Source organism: Rana temporaria, chromosome 7, assembly GCF_905171775.1.
Source record: "Rana temporaria chromosome 7, aRanTem1.1, whole genome shotgun sequence".
Taxonomy (NCBI): Eukaryota; Metazoa; Chordata; class Amphibia; order Anura; family Ranidae; genus Rana; species Rana temporaria.
This window is the reverse complement of record NC_053495.1, coordinates 116,943,168-116,960,057: the sequence shown is the minus strand read 5'-3', so window position 1 is coordinate 116,960,057 and position 16,890 is coordinate 116,943,168. Positions and strand designations below refer to the sequence as shown.

Sequence of the window (16,890 nt, the reverse complement as noted above, 5' to 3'; positions counted from 1 at the left end):
CCCAAATTAAACCAGCAGCTCCTTCGGGGGTCAGTGCTACACGTGGGGGCTCGTCCGGGATTCCTGTCACTCTACAAGCAAGCCCGCCCCTTCACACTATCATGGACCCCATCAAAGTAGTCCAATGGTGCGAAGCAGAAGGGACACGCTCAGAAGCGAGCGTGGTCATTGAACTTCCAGGGAGCGACTGGGGAAAGAAACAAATTAAAGAGGTGGTACAAGCATTGTCCCCGGACAGAAAGGCTTACGTGGTCGCAGTGAAACCCGATCCTGGGACCGACTGCACCTATGCACTGATAGAGTGGGAACGGGATGTCCCTGAAAACTTCCACGGTGCCAGTATAAAATTGTCCGAAAAGTCAGAGTTCCATCTGACACACCCCAGCAAACATGAAGGGCGCTCTCCCAGTCAAAAGCAGTTAGAACCTTTAGAAAGGAAAGCAGAGGCTGCTGTTAAATCACTGGCAGAACGACAGCTGGCTGATCTGAAGCGACAGTACTGTAACATACAGGAGAGGTTTCAGGAGACCTCCAGTATGATAGCTGAACGCATTAATGGGTTACGTGTCGTATTGGAGGACCAGAAAGATGGCCAGATAACGCCCAACACTGGGAAGGTACTGAAGAAACGCACCCAGGGCCGCTTGCAGGAAGTAACCATCCGGAAGGATTTCCACATTGACGGCCAGATAGGAGAAAGAGGGCAGAAGGACAAACTGTCCTACACCAGCCTCCTACACCAAATAGAGTTGGGGCTACAGAAAGGATATCTGGAATTGGAAATTAGAGAGGCTGTAATCCATGCCATCAGCCCAGGTTCAAGTGTTAGGGGCATGTTGGAGAGGAAGAGTGGATTGACCTTGAACCAGCTAAAGAGGATACTGAAAAGCTATTATGAGGAGGAAGATGCCACTGAGCTGTTTTATCGACTGATAAATATGACACAGGATAATAGAGAGACTCCTCAGAACTTCCTATTTCGGGCCATTGAGCTCAAGGACCGCCTGCTGTTCACATCAAAGGAAGAAGGAAATGGAGAGCATTTTGGAGCCGAGCTAGTTAAGAGGAAATTTAGGAGATCTGTGACTACGGGATTGAGGAGTGACTATATCAAGCTACAACTGAAGCAGTATTTGGAAGATCCCTCAACTCCGGATGAGGTCCTCATTGAGAAAGTGAATGAAGCGGATAAAATGGAGATTGAGAGGGACCAAAAACAGGGGAAACTTCAACCTCCTAGCACCACAAGTGCTAAAATACAGCAGATAGGTGTCCCCTCAGACACTCAGGAACTTAATGTATTGGCAACAAGCGCTGAACAGGGATCATGGCTTTCACCTATTCACCACCTACCCGTAGGTCAGACTGAACTGGAGAAGCTGTTCCAAACCCAGAAAGAAATACTGGAGATGATGACCATGTTGATGATTCGTCTGGTGAAACCCCAGACAGAAGAAGTCCTGCCACTCAAGGCTCCAGAGACTCCTACCATTAATCATCCTATGAAACAAACACAGAGAGTCTGCTTCAAATGTGGAGGAGTAGGACATCTCAGGCGAGTGTGCCCAAGCCCAGTAACTGAAACAAAATCCAAACAACTGGGGGAAAAACTTCAGAGGGCCCCAGTGAAGGAGTCAACTGGGCGCCCGGTCGCAATAGCGAACTCCACACCGACTCATATACCCCTGACCACTGAGGTCACCAACAAGCCAGGAGGGAAAAGAGAGAGACCCCCAAAACCAAAGGCGAAGGTGCAAGCCACCAGGCAGGTCAAAGGTACTGCAATCAGTGGATTTCCCCCCAAGCTAGTGGGACCCTCCCCAATTGTTCCCATCCAAGTAGAGGAGATTTATACGAAAGCCCTGCTGGACACTGGAGCCCAAGTAACCTTGCTCTACAGGGATTTCTATGACAGACATCTCAAGCACCTGCCGTTACAGAAATTGGAGGAACTAGAGATATGGGGATTAGGCACCCAGAACTTCCCATATGATGGTTACCTGCCGGTCAGACTCACCTTCGACCCAAGTACAGCAGGAGAGGCTGAGACTTTTGACACCTTGGCCATAGTGTGCCCTCGTCCCCCAGGGGCTGACAAAAATTCCCTCATCATTGGGATGAACACTGACTTGGTGAGGAGGCTACTTGCACCGCTTGTGCTGCAGAAGGGGACCCTCCCCACTAAAATACATCCAATGTTGGCCCAGACATACCGAGACCTTAGACAGGAGGAAGAGGTTCCTGAAGAGGGAGTGGGAAAAATCTGGCTCCTGGATAGGGAAAAGAGGTTAGTCCAGCCAGGTGAAGTAGTCTGCCTGAGAGCCTCCGTCAAGTTAAGCTGGAAAAAACCAGGTCCTTTCATTGTCCTTGAAAATACAAGCCAGGAAGAAAAAAAGGGGTTAGAACTTATCCCTGAAGTATTGCCCACCAGGGCATTGAAGAGGACTCACGGCAAAGTTCCAGTCAGTGTCCGCAACACAGCAGCTGTGCCAGTTAGGGTGCCAGCCAGACTACTGTTAGGACAGGTCAGCCCAGCAACTCCAGTCGCAGCATGTGGTTCGACGGAAGGACCAGCAGCAGAAATCCCTGTAGAAGAATTCTGCCCAAAGAATACGCCTCTTACTCCTGCATGGAGAGAAAGAGCTAAAGCCCAACTTCTGAGATGGAGGGCAGCTTTCTCAAAAAGTGAATTTGATGTGGGTTTGGCAAAGAGTGCCACCCACCGAATTCGACTGGAGGAAGACAAGCCGTTTCGTGAAAGGGTTAGGCGAATCCCATTGGGAGATCTGGAAGATTTGAGGGAACAACTGGCTGAACTCAAGAGGACTGGCATTATCCGGGAGTCCAGGAGTCCTTATGCCTCCCCAATAGTGGTGGTCAGGAAGAAGAACGGGTCCCTACGCCTATGTATCGATTACAGGACCCTGAACCGGAGGACCATTCCTGACCAGTACACCACACCTCGGATAGAGGATGCTCTGCAGAGCCTGTCGGGAGCAAAGTGGTTCAGTGTGCTGGACTTAAAGAGTGGGTATTATCAGATCCCCATGTGCCCTGAAGACAAAGAGAAGACCGCTTTTATCACCCCAGTCGGATTCTTTGAGTTCAACCGAATGCCGCAAGGCCTGTCTGGGGCCCCAGCAACGTTCCAGAGGTTGATGGAAAAAACAGTGGGTGACATGAACCTACTTGAAGTACTAGTTTACCTGGATGACGTCATAGTATTTGGAAGAACGTTGGAAGAGCACGAAGAACGCCTGGAGAAGGTCCTGAAGAGACTTCATGATGAAGGTCTGAAGCTCTCTATGGAAAAATGCCAGTTCTACCAGCCCTCAGTGAATTACCTGGGACACATTGTGTCTGAAGAGGGAGTGGCAACCGATCCCAAGAAGTTAGAAGCTGTCACTTCTTGGCCAAGGCCCACCAACGTGACTGAACTCAGGTCATTCTTAGGTTTCTGTTCGTACTACAGAAGGTTCGTGGAGGGGTTCGCTAAAATAGCCCACCCACTCACTGAGCTCCTGAAGAAACAGGAAGAAGTTAGTGTAAGCCCAGATCAGTCAAGGAAGCCAAAAGAAGGGCCCAGAAGGAAGAAAGAGTCCATCCAGGACCAGTGGACTCCAGGATGTGAGGAAGCCTTCAGACAATTGAAGTGGAGCCTTACCACTGCTCCGGTTTTGGCCTATGCAGACCCTGCCAAACCATACGAGTTGCATGTGGATGCCAGCCATGACGGACTGGGAGGAGTGCTCTATCAAGAGCATGAAGGGCATCTGCAGCCGATCGCCTATGTGAGCAGAAGTTTGATTCCTGCCGAAAGAAACTATCCGACTCACAAGCTTGAATTTCTGGCTCTGAAGTGGGCAGTGGTAGACAAGTTGAAGGATTACCTTTATGGGGCTGAATTCGTGGTAAAGACGGACAACAACCCCCTCACATACCTGCTCACCACTGCAAAGCTGGACGCCACCGGTCACAGGTGGCTAGCTGCTCTCTCGGCATTTACCTTCAGCCTGAAGTACAGACCAGGGGTTGGTAATCGAGATGCGGATGCTCTATCAAGAAGGCCTCATGACCCCCGAAATCCATCAGAAGACTGGACTCAACTTACTCCAGAGGGGGTAAGAGCCCTTTGTGAAGGGACAAGTCTACATGGTAGAGGTGGGGCCAGAGCTGAAGAAGTGGGAGTATCCTCAGCGGGAGTACCCAGGTGCTATTGCAACGTCTCCCAGGTTGTACAAGAGGGTCTCCCCAAGCTATCCAGAAAGGATCTCAGGAGAGATCAGGAGGAAGATCCACTGTGTGGGCTGGTGCTGAAGGCATTGGAACATCAACAGTCTGATGTGCTGCAGAAGAGCCCCAAGAAGGAAGCCCAGCTGATACTGAAAGAATGGGATCGGTTGCAGTTGCAACAAGGGGTGGTCTACCGAAGGGGCCCCTCTGATGATCCAGAAGCAAAGTGGCAGCTGCTCCTGCCGGAAAAGCACAGAGAGAGGGTACTGATTGCTTTACACGATCATCATGGTCATTTGGGAGCCGAGAGGACTTTCCAACTAGTAAGGGACAGGTTCTACTGGCCTCACATGAGGAAAGAAGTGGAGAGTTACTGTCATTCCTGCCTCAGGTGTATACAACGAAAGACATTGCCCCAGAGGGCTGCCCCAATGGGCCATTTGGAGAGCCAGGGACCAATGGACCTGGTCTGCATAGACTTTCTTTGTTTGGAATCCGATCTGAGTGGGCAGGGGGACATCTTGGTGGTAACAGATCACTTTACCCGTTATGCCCAAGCATTTCCTACTAGAGACCAGCAAGCAACCACAGTAGCAAAGACTCTCGTGGAAAAGTTCTTCGTCCATTATGGCTTACCTCAACGGATACATTCGGACCAAGGAAGGGACTTTGAGAGCAAATTAATAAAAAGACTGTTGGATCTACTAGGCATACAAAAGTCCAGGACTACTCCTTATCACCCACAAGGGGACCCTCAACCGGAAAGGTTCAACAGGACTCTCCTGAATATGTTGGGGACGTTGACTGCGGAACAGAAACCCCATTGGAGTAAACACATTACTGCACTGGTTCATGCCTACAACAGTACCAAAAGTGACGCCACTGGGTATTCACCTTACAGATTGATGTTCGGCCGTGAAGCCCGATTACCAGTCGACCTGGCTTTTGGTTCCTCCTTGGATCACACATCAGAGACCTCCCATAGAGGGTATGTGGATAGGCTGCGGAGGAGCCTGAAGATAGCTTACGAGCAGGCTAAAGCCACCTCGAACTCCAGAGTCAACAGGAACAAGAAAAACTTTGACCTGAAAGTAAGAGTAACATTTTTTTACTTGTTGCTATAATAAATAGCTCAATTTTTTTTTTACGTTTTTTTTTTTATCCTCAGTCTAGGCCGATACGTATTCTACATATTTTTAGTAAAAAAAAAAAAAAAAATCGCAATAAGCGACTGGTTTGCGCAAAAGTTATAGCGCCTACAAAATAAGGGACAGAATTATTATTATTTATTTTTTTTTTTCTAGTAATGGCGGCGATCTGCGATTTTTTATTGGGACTGCGACGTTATGGCGGACACATTGGACACTTTTGACACATTTTTGGCGCCATTCACATTTATACTGCAATCAGTGCTATAAATATGCACTAATTACTGTATAAATGTGACTGGCAGGGAAGGAGTTAACACTTGGGGGTGAGGAAGGGGTTAAATATGTACCCTAATTAGTGTTCTAACTGTGGGGGAAGGGGGGTGACCGATCTGTGTCTCTATGTACAAGAGACACAGATCCGTCTCCTCTCTCCCCTGACAGCACCGCTGTCTGCGAGAGCCGGGAATGAGAGATGATCTCATATGTAAACATATGAGATCATCTCTCATTGGCCGCACAGATCGCCTAGGAAACGGCCGCTCCGATTGGCCGTTCACGGCGATCTGTGACTGGCTGTGTCCAAGGGACACGGCCAGCACAGCAGTTCCCCGCTGCGCGCTCGGGAGCGCGCGCGGGGAACGTGCAAAGGGGCGGCCGTAAAAAGACGGCCTGTTAGAGATTGGGAGCCGCGCTGAGGCCGTACAAAGTCGTACGGCCGTCAGCAAGTGGTTAAAAACGAAGCTTTACTTACCGTTTTAGAGAGCGATCTTCTCCGCCGCTTCCGAGTATGGTCTTCGGGGACTGGGCGTTCCTATTTGATTGACAGTCTTCCGACAGGCTTCCGACGGTCGCATACATCGCGTCACGAGTAGCCGAAAGAAGCCGAACGTCGGTGCGGCTCTATACGGCGCCTGCGCACCAACGTTCGGCTACTTTCGGAAAATCCTGACGCGATGGATGCGACCGTCGGAAGCCTGTCAATCAAATAGGAACGCCCAGTCCCGCAGCCCATAGCCGGAAGCGGCGGAGAAGATCGCTCTCTAAAACGGTAAGTACTGCTTCGTTTTAAAAAAAAACTCCCCTTGACAAAATGAGCCTCAATCTAATGTTAAAAATGTACATTTCCGGGTGAACCTCCACTTTAAGGTGAAAAAAAACACTAACCTTTAAAACCCCTTTAGGCCCCTTTCACACTGGGCACGATTCTTAGCGCCGCTATACCGTCGTATTTACCGCAATATTTGGGTGCTAGCGGTGCGGTTTTAACCCCCGCTAGCGGCCGAAAAAGGGTTAATACTGTGGCTACAGCCGCGGTTTGCAGGCGGTATAGCCGCGCTGTCCTATTGATTTCAATGGGAAGGAGCAGTGAAGGAACGGTATACACACCGCTCCTTAGATGCTGCTTGTAGGAGTATTTTTTCCTGCCAGCGCATCACCATTGAGAATGCTGGGGCAGGATGATTTCAGGTGTTATTTATGCGCTAAAACGCCTGAAATATGCCTTTGTGTGAAAGGGGCCTTAATGTTGCGTTTCCTAGCCTCTTGTCCAAGTAACAACAATTGGAACCAGGGCCGCAATCAGGAATTATAGGGCCCCTTACACAGCTTCAGGCATGGGCCCCCTGGAGAAGAGAACCGGGGGGGGGGGGGGGGGCTGCCGCCTGAAATTGAGAAGCGGGGAGGCTGCCACGAATTGAGAAGCAGGGGGGGGGGGCCCTTTACAAAAAAATAAGAAATAAAGAAAAATATATATAAAAAAGGGGGGTAGCCATCCGGGGCCCTGGGGACCTCTGGCTGGGCCCTTTAATAAAAAGAAAAAAAAATATATATATAAAAAATATATATTTAAATGTATTTATTTTTAAAAAGGGTGGTTGCCATCTGGGGCCCTCTGGGCCCTTTAATAAAAAAAAATATATATATATACATACACAATTTTTTTTTTTTTAGAAAAGGAAATTACAAAAAAAGGGGGGTTGCCATCCGGGATCTCTGGGCCCTTTAATAAAAAAAAAAGAAACCTCTGGGCCCTTTAATAAAAAATAAATAAATAAAAAAATATAAAAAAAATAAACATAAACATTTATAAAAAAAGGGGGGGTTGCCATCCAGGGCCCTGGGGACCTCTGGGCCCTTTAATAAAAAAAAAAAAAAAAAAAAAGGGGGTTTGCGACATGGGGCCCTGGGGACCTCTGAGCCCTTTAATAAAATATATATATTATATAAAAGAAATAAAATAATTTAAAAAAGAAAAACAATTGTTTTATAAAAAAAGGGGGGTTGCCATCCGGGGGCCCTTTAATAATAACATAATATATATATAAAAAATAAAAGAAATTTTAAATTTTTTTAAAAAAAGGGGGGTTGTCATCCAGGGCCCTGGGGATCTCCGGGCCCCTGGGGACCTCTGGACCCCTAAAAAAAAAAAAAAAAAATGTCCCTTTAATAAAATAAAAATATATTAAAAAAAATATATATTTTTTTTATTAAAAAAAAGAAAAAAAAAGGGGAGTTGCCATCTGGGGCCCCCCGGGCCCCTTACAGGTATACTGCCTGTACCCCCCTGATGGCGGCCCTTATTGGAACTACCACTATTTTATTCTCTAGGGTGTCTGATTTCATAAAATGTTATGTATCTAATGTTTTGGGGTTTTATGTAATCTTCAGGCCTAATTTTTCTTTTAAACCTGTGAAAAACTGGCTCCGGTGATCTGCCGTGCTGGTTCCATGTATCATGGAAGTTCCAGCGCATGCGCGAACTGATGCGCAGAGATGGTTCCAGCTATCGGGAAAGTTCCTTCAAGCACTGCGCAGGTGCAAACTTGCTGACGGAAATCCTCGAACGGCGGCCGGCATCCAGGGCGACGTGGACTTAGAGGAAAGTGGCCAGTCGGCCTCACGTCCTCGCTGCGCTCGGACGGCTCGCTTCGCTCGCTCGGCCTCCTGGCTCTTTTTTTAACATCCTCCAATCCACGGGGATGTTAAAGAATGAGCCTGGATGCCGGGCGAGGTTCGGAGATTTCCGTCGGGAAGTTTGCGCCTGCGCAGTCAGTGAAGGAACTTCCCCCATAGTGGAACATTGAGGACAAGTCACCGGCAGCAAAAAGTTTAATTTGTTTGCAAAGAATGAAAACTGCAGCTGTGTCAGAGAAAAAGGTTAGGAGAAAACACACACACACCTCCCGCTACCCGACGTCACGTGACCCCACAGCCAGGACACGTGACGTGATCCGAGCCGCACCGAAATACGGAGCGGCACCAATGAAGCCATGGTTTCGAAGACCCAAAGAAAAAAAGGAGCGGGGCTCCAATACACAGAACGGCGGCGAGCTGTTCTTCTGTACTGTACTGTTATCGCCATAGGGATGCGCAGGTGTGCGCAATGTAAAAGTTTCCCTCACTCTCCTCTCACATCGTGCGCGGCTCCACATTCCATCAGAGTCACCGCTCGCTTCCCTCTAATCCCCGCCCCCTTCGGACGCTGCGCATGCTGGGATGCCGTGGCCGTCAGTTGGAGGCCGCGCTCCGCTGTGAGGAGTTGTGCGGCCCGCGGTGCAGGTGGCTGTTCGGTGTGTACGTGCGGTGACTGGATAACCCGGAACGGCGGCGGTCTGTACAGGTGAGAGCCGGGCCTGCCTCGTACTTGTTCTGGAGTTGTGAGCCGTGTAGTAGTGGTGGTGGAGGACGAGGAAGAAAGCTTCCTGGAAGTTTGTGCGGAGACTGTCATCATTACGCATGTTGTGTGTGCGGTCTCCCAGGAGAATACGAGAACTCCCTGACCACACACACCGAGGGGAAGGGCACTGTGTGTACCTGGCCTTGTCCTGTCACCCTGACCACCCGGAGTGTCCTCTGTAACATCACCTGTGACGGGACCCCTGTCAGCTGTGCACTGATACTGACATGATGGGGGGACCCCTGTCAGCTGTGCCCTGATACTGACATGATGGGGGGACCCCCGTCAGCTGTGCCCTGATACTGACATGATGGGGGGACCCCCGTCAGATGTGCCCTGATACTGACATGATGGGGGGACCCCTGTCAGATGTGCCCTGATACTGACATGATGGGGGGACCCCCGTCAGATGTGCCCTGATACTGACATGATGGGGGGACCCCCGTCAGCTGTGCCCTGATACTGACATGATGGGGGGACCCCCGTCAGCTGTGCCCTGATACTGACATGATGGGGGGACCCCCGTCAGCTGTGCCCTGATACTGACATGATGGGGGGACCCCCGTCAGATGTGCCCTGATACTGACATGATGGGGGGACCCCCGTCAGATGTGCCCTGATACTGACATGATGGGGGGACCCCCGTCAGATGTGCCCTGATACTGACATGATGGGGGGACCCCCGTCAGATGTGCCCTGATACTGACATGATGGGGGGACCCCCGTCAGATGTGCCCTGATACTGACATGATGGGGGGACCCCCGTCAGCTGTGCCCTGATACTGACATGATGGGGGGACCCCCGTCAGCTGTGCCCTGATACTGACATGATGGGGGGGGACCCCAGTCAGCTGTGCCCTGATACTGACATGATGGGGGGACCCTGATACTGACATGATGGGGGGGGGACCCCAGTCAGCTGTGCCCTGATACTGACATGATGGGGGGGACCCTGATACTGACATGATGGGGGGGGGACCCCAGTCAGCTGTGCCCTGATACTGACATGATGGGGGGACCCTGATACTAACATGATGGGGGGGGGGGACCCCAGTCAGCTGTGCCCTGATACTGACATGATGGGGGGGGGGACCCCAGTCAGCTGTGCCCTGATACTGACATGATGGGGGGGGGGACCCCAGTCAGCTGTGCCCTGATACTGACATGATGGGGGGGGGACCCCAGTCAGCTGTGCCCTGATACTGACATGATGGGGGGGGGACCCCAGTCAGCTGTGCCCTGATACTGACATGATGGGGGGGGGGGACCCCAGTCAGCTGTGCCCTGATACTGACATGAGGGGGGGGGGGGACCCCAGTCAGCTGTGCTCTGATACTGACATGATGGGGGGGGGGGACCCCAGTCAGCTGTGCTCTGATACTGACATGATGGGGGGGGGGGGACCCCAGTCAGCTGTGCCCTGATACTGACATGATGGGGGGGGGGACCCCAGTCAGCTGTGCCCTGATACTGACATGATGGGGGGGGGACCCCAGTCAGCTGTGCCCTGATACTGACATGATGGGGGGGGACCCCAGTCAGCTGTGCCCTGATACTGACATGATGGGGGGGACCCCCGTCAGTCAGCTGTGCCCTGATACTGACATGATGGGGGGGGACCCCAGTCAGCTGTGCCCTGATACTGACATGATGGGGGGCCCCCCTGTCAGCTGTGCCCTGATACTGATATGATGGGGGGGTTGTCATCCAGGGCCCTGGGGATCTCCTGCCCCCTGGGGACCTCTGGACCCCTAAAAAAAAAAAAATTGTCCCTTTTTAATAAAATAAAAATATATTAAAAGAAAATATATATTTTTTTTTATAAAAAATAAATAAAAAAAAACGGGGTTGCCATCTGGGGCCATGGGGACCTCCGGACCCCTTACAGGTGTACTGCCTGTACCCCCCTGATGGCAGCCCTGATTGGAACTACCACTAGCTGTGCCCTGATACTGACATGATGGGGGGACCCCCGTCGGTCAGCTGTGCCCTGACATGATGGGGGGACCCCCGTCGGTCAGCTGTGCCCTGACATGATGGGGGGACCCCCGTCGGTCAGCTGTGCCCTGATACTGACATGATGGGGGGACCCCCGTCGGTCAGCTGTGCCCTGATACTGACATGATGGGGGGACCCCCGTCGGCCGTGCCCTGATACGATGGGGGGGGCCCTGTCTGCTCTGATACTGACACGATGGGGGGCACCTGTGCCCTGATAATATCCACATGATGGTGAGAGGAGACCTGTGCACACATCTCACCATTGGGGGAACGTGGAGGTTAATTCCAGCTGTCGGGAACCCTGGTACTGACCATGGTGTTGTAGCTATCCAAAATTTTCTCGTCGACCCCACAGCTCTATATATGACTTTCAGTAATAAGTGAAATGGTTGTTGCCTAGGTAGATGCAGCATCAATCTCCTGCTGGCTCTAAGACTGAGAACTGAGGAATCAAACACAGCTGATCACTTGGTTCTCACAGCTTTGTGAGCAGAGAGCTGGTGACTGTTGGGCAACGCTCTCTGCCCCCCTTTCCCGCTCTCACTGGAGCGCTGGGCTGTGGAGGGAGCGGGAATGTCTGGCTCAGGCTCTCAGCGGCTCCCTGAGAGGCTGAGCCAGGTGCTGGTCTAGTGTTGTGGGTGGATCCTGATCATAATGTCTCAATCTTTCCCTAGTTTGAACCAGCTCTGTGAAGTTAGCCGACAGCAGGCTTCAGCCCACTGTCTGCTGAAAACAGGTTACAAGAGTGCAGAACGAAATGAGCTTTGGCTGTTCTTCTCCTTTAACTGCTTGCCGACCAGCTGCTGCAGGTCGGCTCCCCTGCGCGAGATCCCGTAGCTCTACGCCGACTCCCGTGCGCGGCCGCTCGTTACAGAGCGAGGACCGGGAGCTGTGTGTGTAAACACACAGCTCCCGGTCCTGTCAGGGAGAGAAATGCTGATCTTCTGTTCATACAATGTATGAACAGAAGATCAGTCATTTCCCCATGTCAGTCCACCCTCCCTACAGTTAGAACACACCCAGGGAACATACTTAACCCCTTCTCCGCCCCCTAGTGTTAACCCCTTCACTGCCAGTGGCATTTTTATAGTAATCCAATGCATTTTTATAGCACTGATCTCTATAAAAATGCCAATGGTCCCAAAAATGTGTCAAGTGTCCGAAGTGTCCGCCATAATGTCGCAGTACCGAAAAAAAATCGCTGATCGCCGCCATTATTAGTAAAAAAAAAATATTAATAAAAATGGCATAAAAATACCCCCTATTTTGTAAACGCTATAACTTTTGCGCAAACCAATCAATTAACGCTTATTTTTTTTCTTTACTAAAAATATGTAGAAGAATACGTATCGGCCTAAACTGAGGAAATTTTTTTTTATATATATGTTTGGGGGATATTTAATATAGCAAAAAGTAAAAAATATAATTTTTTTTTCAAAATTGTTGCTCTATTTGTTTATAGCGCAGAGGTGGGGGAAAAAAGGGTGCCAATTTTGTTTGGGAGCCACGTCGCACGACCGCACAATTGTCAGTTAAAGCGACGCAGTGCCGAATCGCAAAAAGTGCTCGCAATATGGTCCGGGGGTTAAGTGGTTAACAATGACCAGGAAATAAGCATGGACTTAAGAAATTGTGGTGTCTATTGGAGAAATTCTGCCCCCCATCATACATTAATGATCAGTGTGAAGGGTGACTGTTTACGTTGGTGGGTCCTTCCCTCTCTTTGGTCAGTGGGAGAGATTCCCCCCCCCTCCGCTTTGGTTGTCTGTGGGGGAGGCACTCTCCCCCCCCTTTTTTATTGGTGATCAACAGGAGAGGTGCCCCTGTTAGGCTGGGTTCACACTACGATTTTCCCGTCCGTCAGCCGCATACGATTTATATGAAAAAACGTATGCGGCTGAAACGGACGTAAACGTATGGAACCGCACATATGTGCGTTTTCCACTGACTTTAATGTTAAAAAAAAACGTATGCGTTTGCCATATGGTTTCAAAAACGGCCGCAAAACCGTGGTTGAACACGGTTTTGCGTACTGTTAAAAAACGTTTTGCCAGCAAATCGTACGCACCCGGATGCATCTGAGTGCATACGATTTGCAATGCATTGTCTATGTATGCGTTTTCCCGTACGGGCCCGTACGTTTTCAATACTGAAATCGTATGCGGCTGACGGACGGGAAAATCGTAGTGTGAACCCAGCCTTACATACATCTAAGGCTACATTCACACGTTTGTATCTGACCGCTGCTAAACACACTTTATCAATCTGCAGTTGATAAAGTTGGAATATTTTCTTCAAATAGTTGTGGTTTGTAAATGAGTTTAGCTGCGTCTATAGTTGCAGGTGTTTTTCGTTCTCAGTATCCCATTTTTTTGGGGGGGGGGGGGGGGGGGGGGGAAGTTACTCCCCAGGCACCTCCTCTTTTACCTTGGTAGTTTCTGGGCAATAAATAATCCAAGGACTGAGAGTCATAGTGGCCCGTGCATGCAGCACGTCACAGGTGACTCCAGTTATTGCAGCTAAACATCCATTTAAAGTAGATTTAAAGGCTGGGAAACTGTACCCATGGTGTAGCTGTGGCCACAGCAAGAAACAGGATACCCGGATCGATTGCTGAGGTGTAATTATTGCTGAAAGGGTATTGGGAGACCAGACTTCCCATAGGCTCTATAGGACTGGTGGAAAACAGTCTTTACCTCCGGTAAGCGGTTAATCCTTACTTCACGAATTGCATGGGTGAACACCTTCTCACAGCAATCAAGATATCATCACATCTTGTTAACTAAGGATTTGTTTTTTCACACCAGATTGAAACACTTTTTAATTTTTGGGTTTTTAAATGGACTTTGCTGTTTATTTTTATCACTCACTAATTTAATATATCCAATTGGATTCTTTCTCTTATCAAAGAGTTTTTTGTTTCACGGTTTTTACTTAATTGTATTTAAATATCACTATTAACAGCGCTGCACTGCCTTTTATATTCATAGTTTCTGGGCAATGAGATAGAGCTGTGTAATTAAAATGAAGTGGTGCTTACCATTGTGTGCCTGCTTGAGAGGTTAAATTTGAGCGCCAGTTCACACTCACACTGTGGCATGATTTTTGTGTGTTTTTGGATTTTAAAATGAAAGCAATTTTTATTTTTGGAGTGCGGCTGTCCAGAACGTTTTTCCTTCATTTTGCATCACACCACACAAAAGACATGCTAATACGCGATTTGGTACCCCCAAAGGCACTGCGTTGCGATCTGTACTTGGGGTACAACTAATTAGCACACTCATGCAGATGGCAAGGGCAGTGTGGTCACCTGCACCTGAAATGTGCTCAGAATGTGCCTTTCCCACTCCGTTTTCTGGGGTGATCCGGCCCTGAGGTAGATGGAGAGGAAGAGAGGCAAATGCAGTGAAAATGGGTACATCCCCAAACATCCCAGTCTAAGTAGGGGATATTTTGTCCTGATGTATGAGGAAATCAGGTGTTTACCTTTGACAGTTTACAAACATGTTAGATGTTGTCTGTATACCACAATGAGGATGAATGAGAAGGAATTCCAAGAAAAAAAGAAAAGTGTAATTTTCTGCTGCTTAATAGTTACACAGTCTGGTTGAAAAAAAGATAATGTATTTTTAGCAAAAATATTTTTTTAGCTCTATATTATTTTGAGTACTCAAGGTTAGTTAACAAACAATGTAACACATGGATATATTATCAAGTAGAAAAACATAGAAGCGGTATGTCCAATGAGCACTTGTCGGCCATTGTTCAAAAGCTTGTCGGCCATTGCTCTGGATGCACATTAAGGTGAAAATAATAATCCTAGGTTTGTTGCATGAAGGCCACATTGTTACACACAGTACCGGATCATATTATTGTTAGAACAAAGTAATACTTATAGAAAGATCATCACTCGCATATATTATATCCCTTATGGATCATGTGGCATTACATAAAAAAAGGAAAATATTGCTCATCTACTGCACTGAAAGCAGATGTGTTTGAGTAAAGCATATTTAAACAAGGATATAGGGTAAAGAGAGAATAGTGTCGGGTTAGGAAGAAAGAGGAGAGGGCGCTCCATCTGGGCTAGGATGTGGTGGCAGTATCAGAACATGGACCAAGAGGTCCACTTAACAGAGAACTGATCCTCCTTTATCATTTTCCTGAGCCAGAAAACATTCCAGGTTTCTAATATGGTCTACTTCGACATCCCAATCACCCAGGGAAGGTATGTCGGTTGACTACCAATGTCGTGGAATTACAGCCGTGGCCAGAAAATGGCGTAGCACATCTTTCTTGATTTCAGAGGTCCCAGAATTATAGATAGGAGAGCTACTTCTATAGGGGGTTGGAGAGCTGTCGCCATCAGTTTGCAATACAGTTCAAAGATTTTTTTTGCCGTATAGTAGGGCAGTCCCACCAGATGTGGAGTAGGGTCCCTCTAGAGTTTAGACACTTCAATCCGTCCTCTTCAGACGATTGTTGGCGATGCTTAATTGTTATTGGGCATCTGTACCATCTGGTTATCAACTTAATCCCTGTTTCTTGCCAAGGAGAGCTTGTGTGTCAGAATGAAGCATTTTTGCCAATCTATGGGTGATGCAGTTCTGTTTTCCCCAAAATTGGGCTAAATTTACTTTTTTTTTTTTTTTTTTTCAAAAAAAAATTGCGTATGGAAAAATTGTTGCACAAATACCGTGTGTCATAAAAATTGCATTGTAGGAGAGTGCCAGAATGACCTGGGTCAAAGCAGTGGTTCATGAACTAATGCTGTCACCTGGTGGAGACTGCAACATACTTCCTGGAAGATGTTTTGGAGAGGGGGGAAGGATATACTTCTTGGTGATTAGGAAAAACGGCCTCTATCGTATCATTGGACAGAGGACTACATATGGGCGGGCAGAGGGTATTTGTGTGCATATACCAATATATGGAGTAAAAAAAAGGATTTCTGAGGTGGCTGCCCCTACGTATTTATCCCACCAAGGTGGGATATGAAATAGAATAGAATAATTAGCAGGTGCTGGCGCCTCCCTAAAATAAAATACATTAAATATGTGCTGTCCTATGACATAAAAAAACGTATATAAATGCCATCAAAAATAATAATACTGATAATAAATGATAAAAAACACACTCCTAAAGTGCATGTAATGGTGCTTGCATATATCACAAATGCTTTAGTGAAAACCATTGATAAATAAATAGTCCATATATAATTTAAGTGCAGAGTGTTGCATGAAAATGCTTCGTGCTGGGTTAAAAAAAGTGCTGTATGTTCCATGCAAAAGTGCTGCGTTTCAATTTCTTGCTGTGTTCCACACTGTGTCCCCTTTATCCGTGCTCTGACATGGCCCGCACTCACCAGAACATATCCCCCTCCTGGGGCAGAAAGCATTCACAGTATGTGTGCCCTGTGCCGCACTCTGGCAAATCCTTGTTCCCCTGTGTAATCCTTTCAATATCCAGTTTAGGCTCATGTACAAGAAGAATGGGTCCCAATAGTGTGATACCGTAATAAAAATGTTGTACTTTATTAGTAAAACGCTAGGTACTCACAATTTGGCAATGTAAAACGAGCAGTGTAAAAGATATACATCCACAGAAGTGTGTGTAGACTGCGTCTATCCGCTCTTCCGGTTTCGTCGTAGTGACGTTGTCTGGAGCGTGCAGACCGTCACACTCACTTCCCTTTTATTATTGTTATTCTCACATAGCGTCATAGCTACGGCCACCATCTTCCCTGTGGTTATGAGGACCGACGTCCTCCCACTTGGATGCCTATTGTCGGGGGGCCATCTTTGCTAAGATTTTACAGACTGAAGACCAG

The 16,890-nt window shown here is 48.3% G+C and overlaps 1 protein-coding gene across 3 annotated transcripts in view; it reads left to right on the top strand.

The window, feature by feature from the left end:
* The first annotated feature begins 8,641 nt into the window (after positions 1 to 8,641).
* The window catches only part of NEK7 (NIMA related kinase 7), a 225,962-nt gene continuing 217,713 nt past the window's right edge, over positions 8,642 to 16,890 (top strand). Inside the window, exon 1 of one of the 3 annotated variants that reach the window (XM_040359875.1) lies at positions 8,642 to 9,003. The gene's annotated coding sequence lies outside the window, so the exon portion shown is untranslated. The remainder of the gene's footprint in view (positions 9,004 to 16,890) is intronic. The other 2 variants (XM_040359873.1, XM_040359874.1) reach the window with 2 other exon arrangements.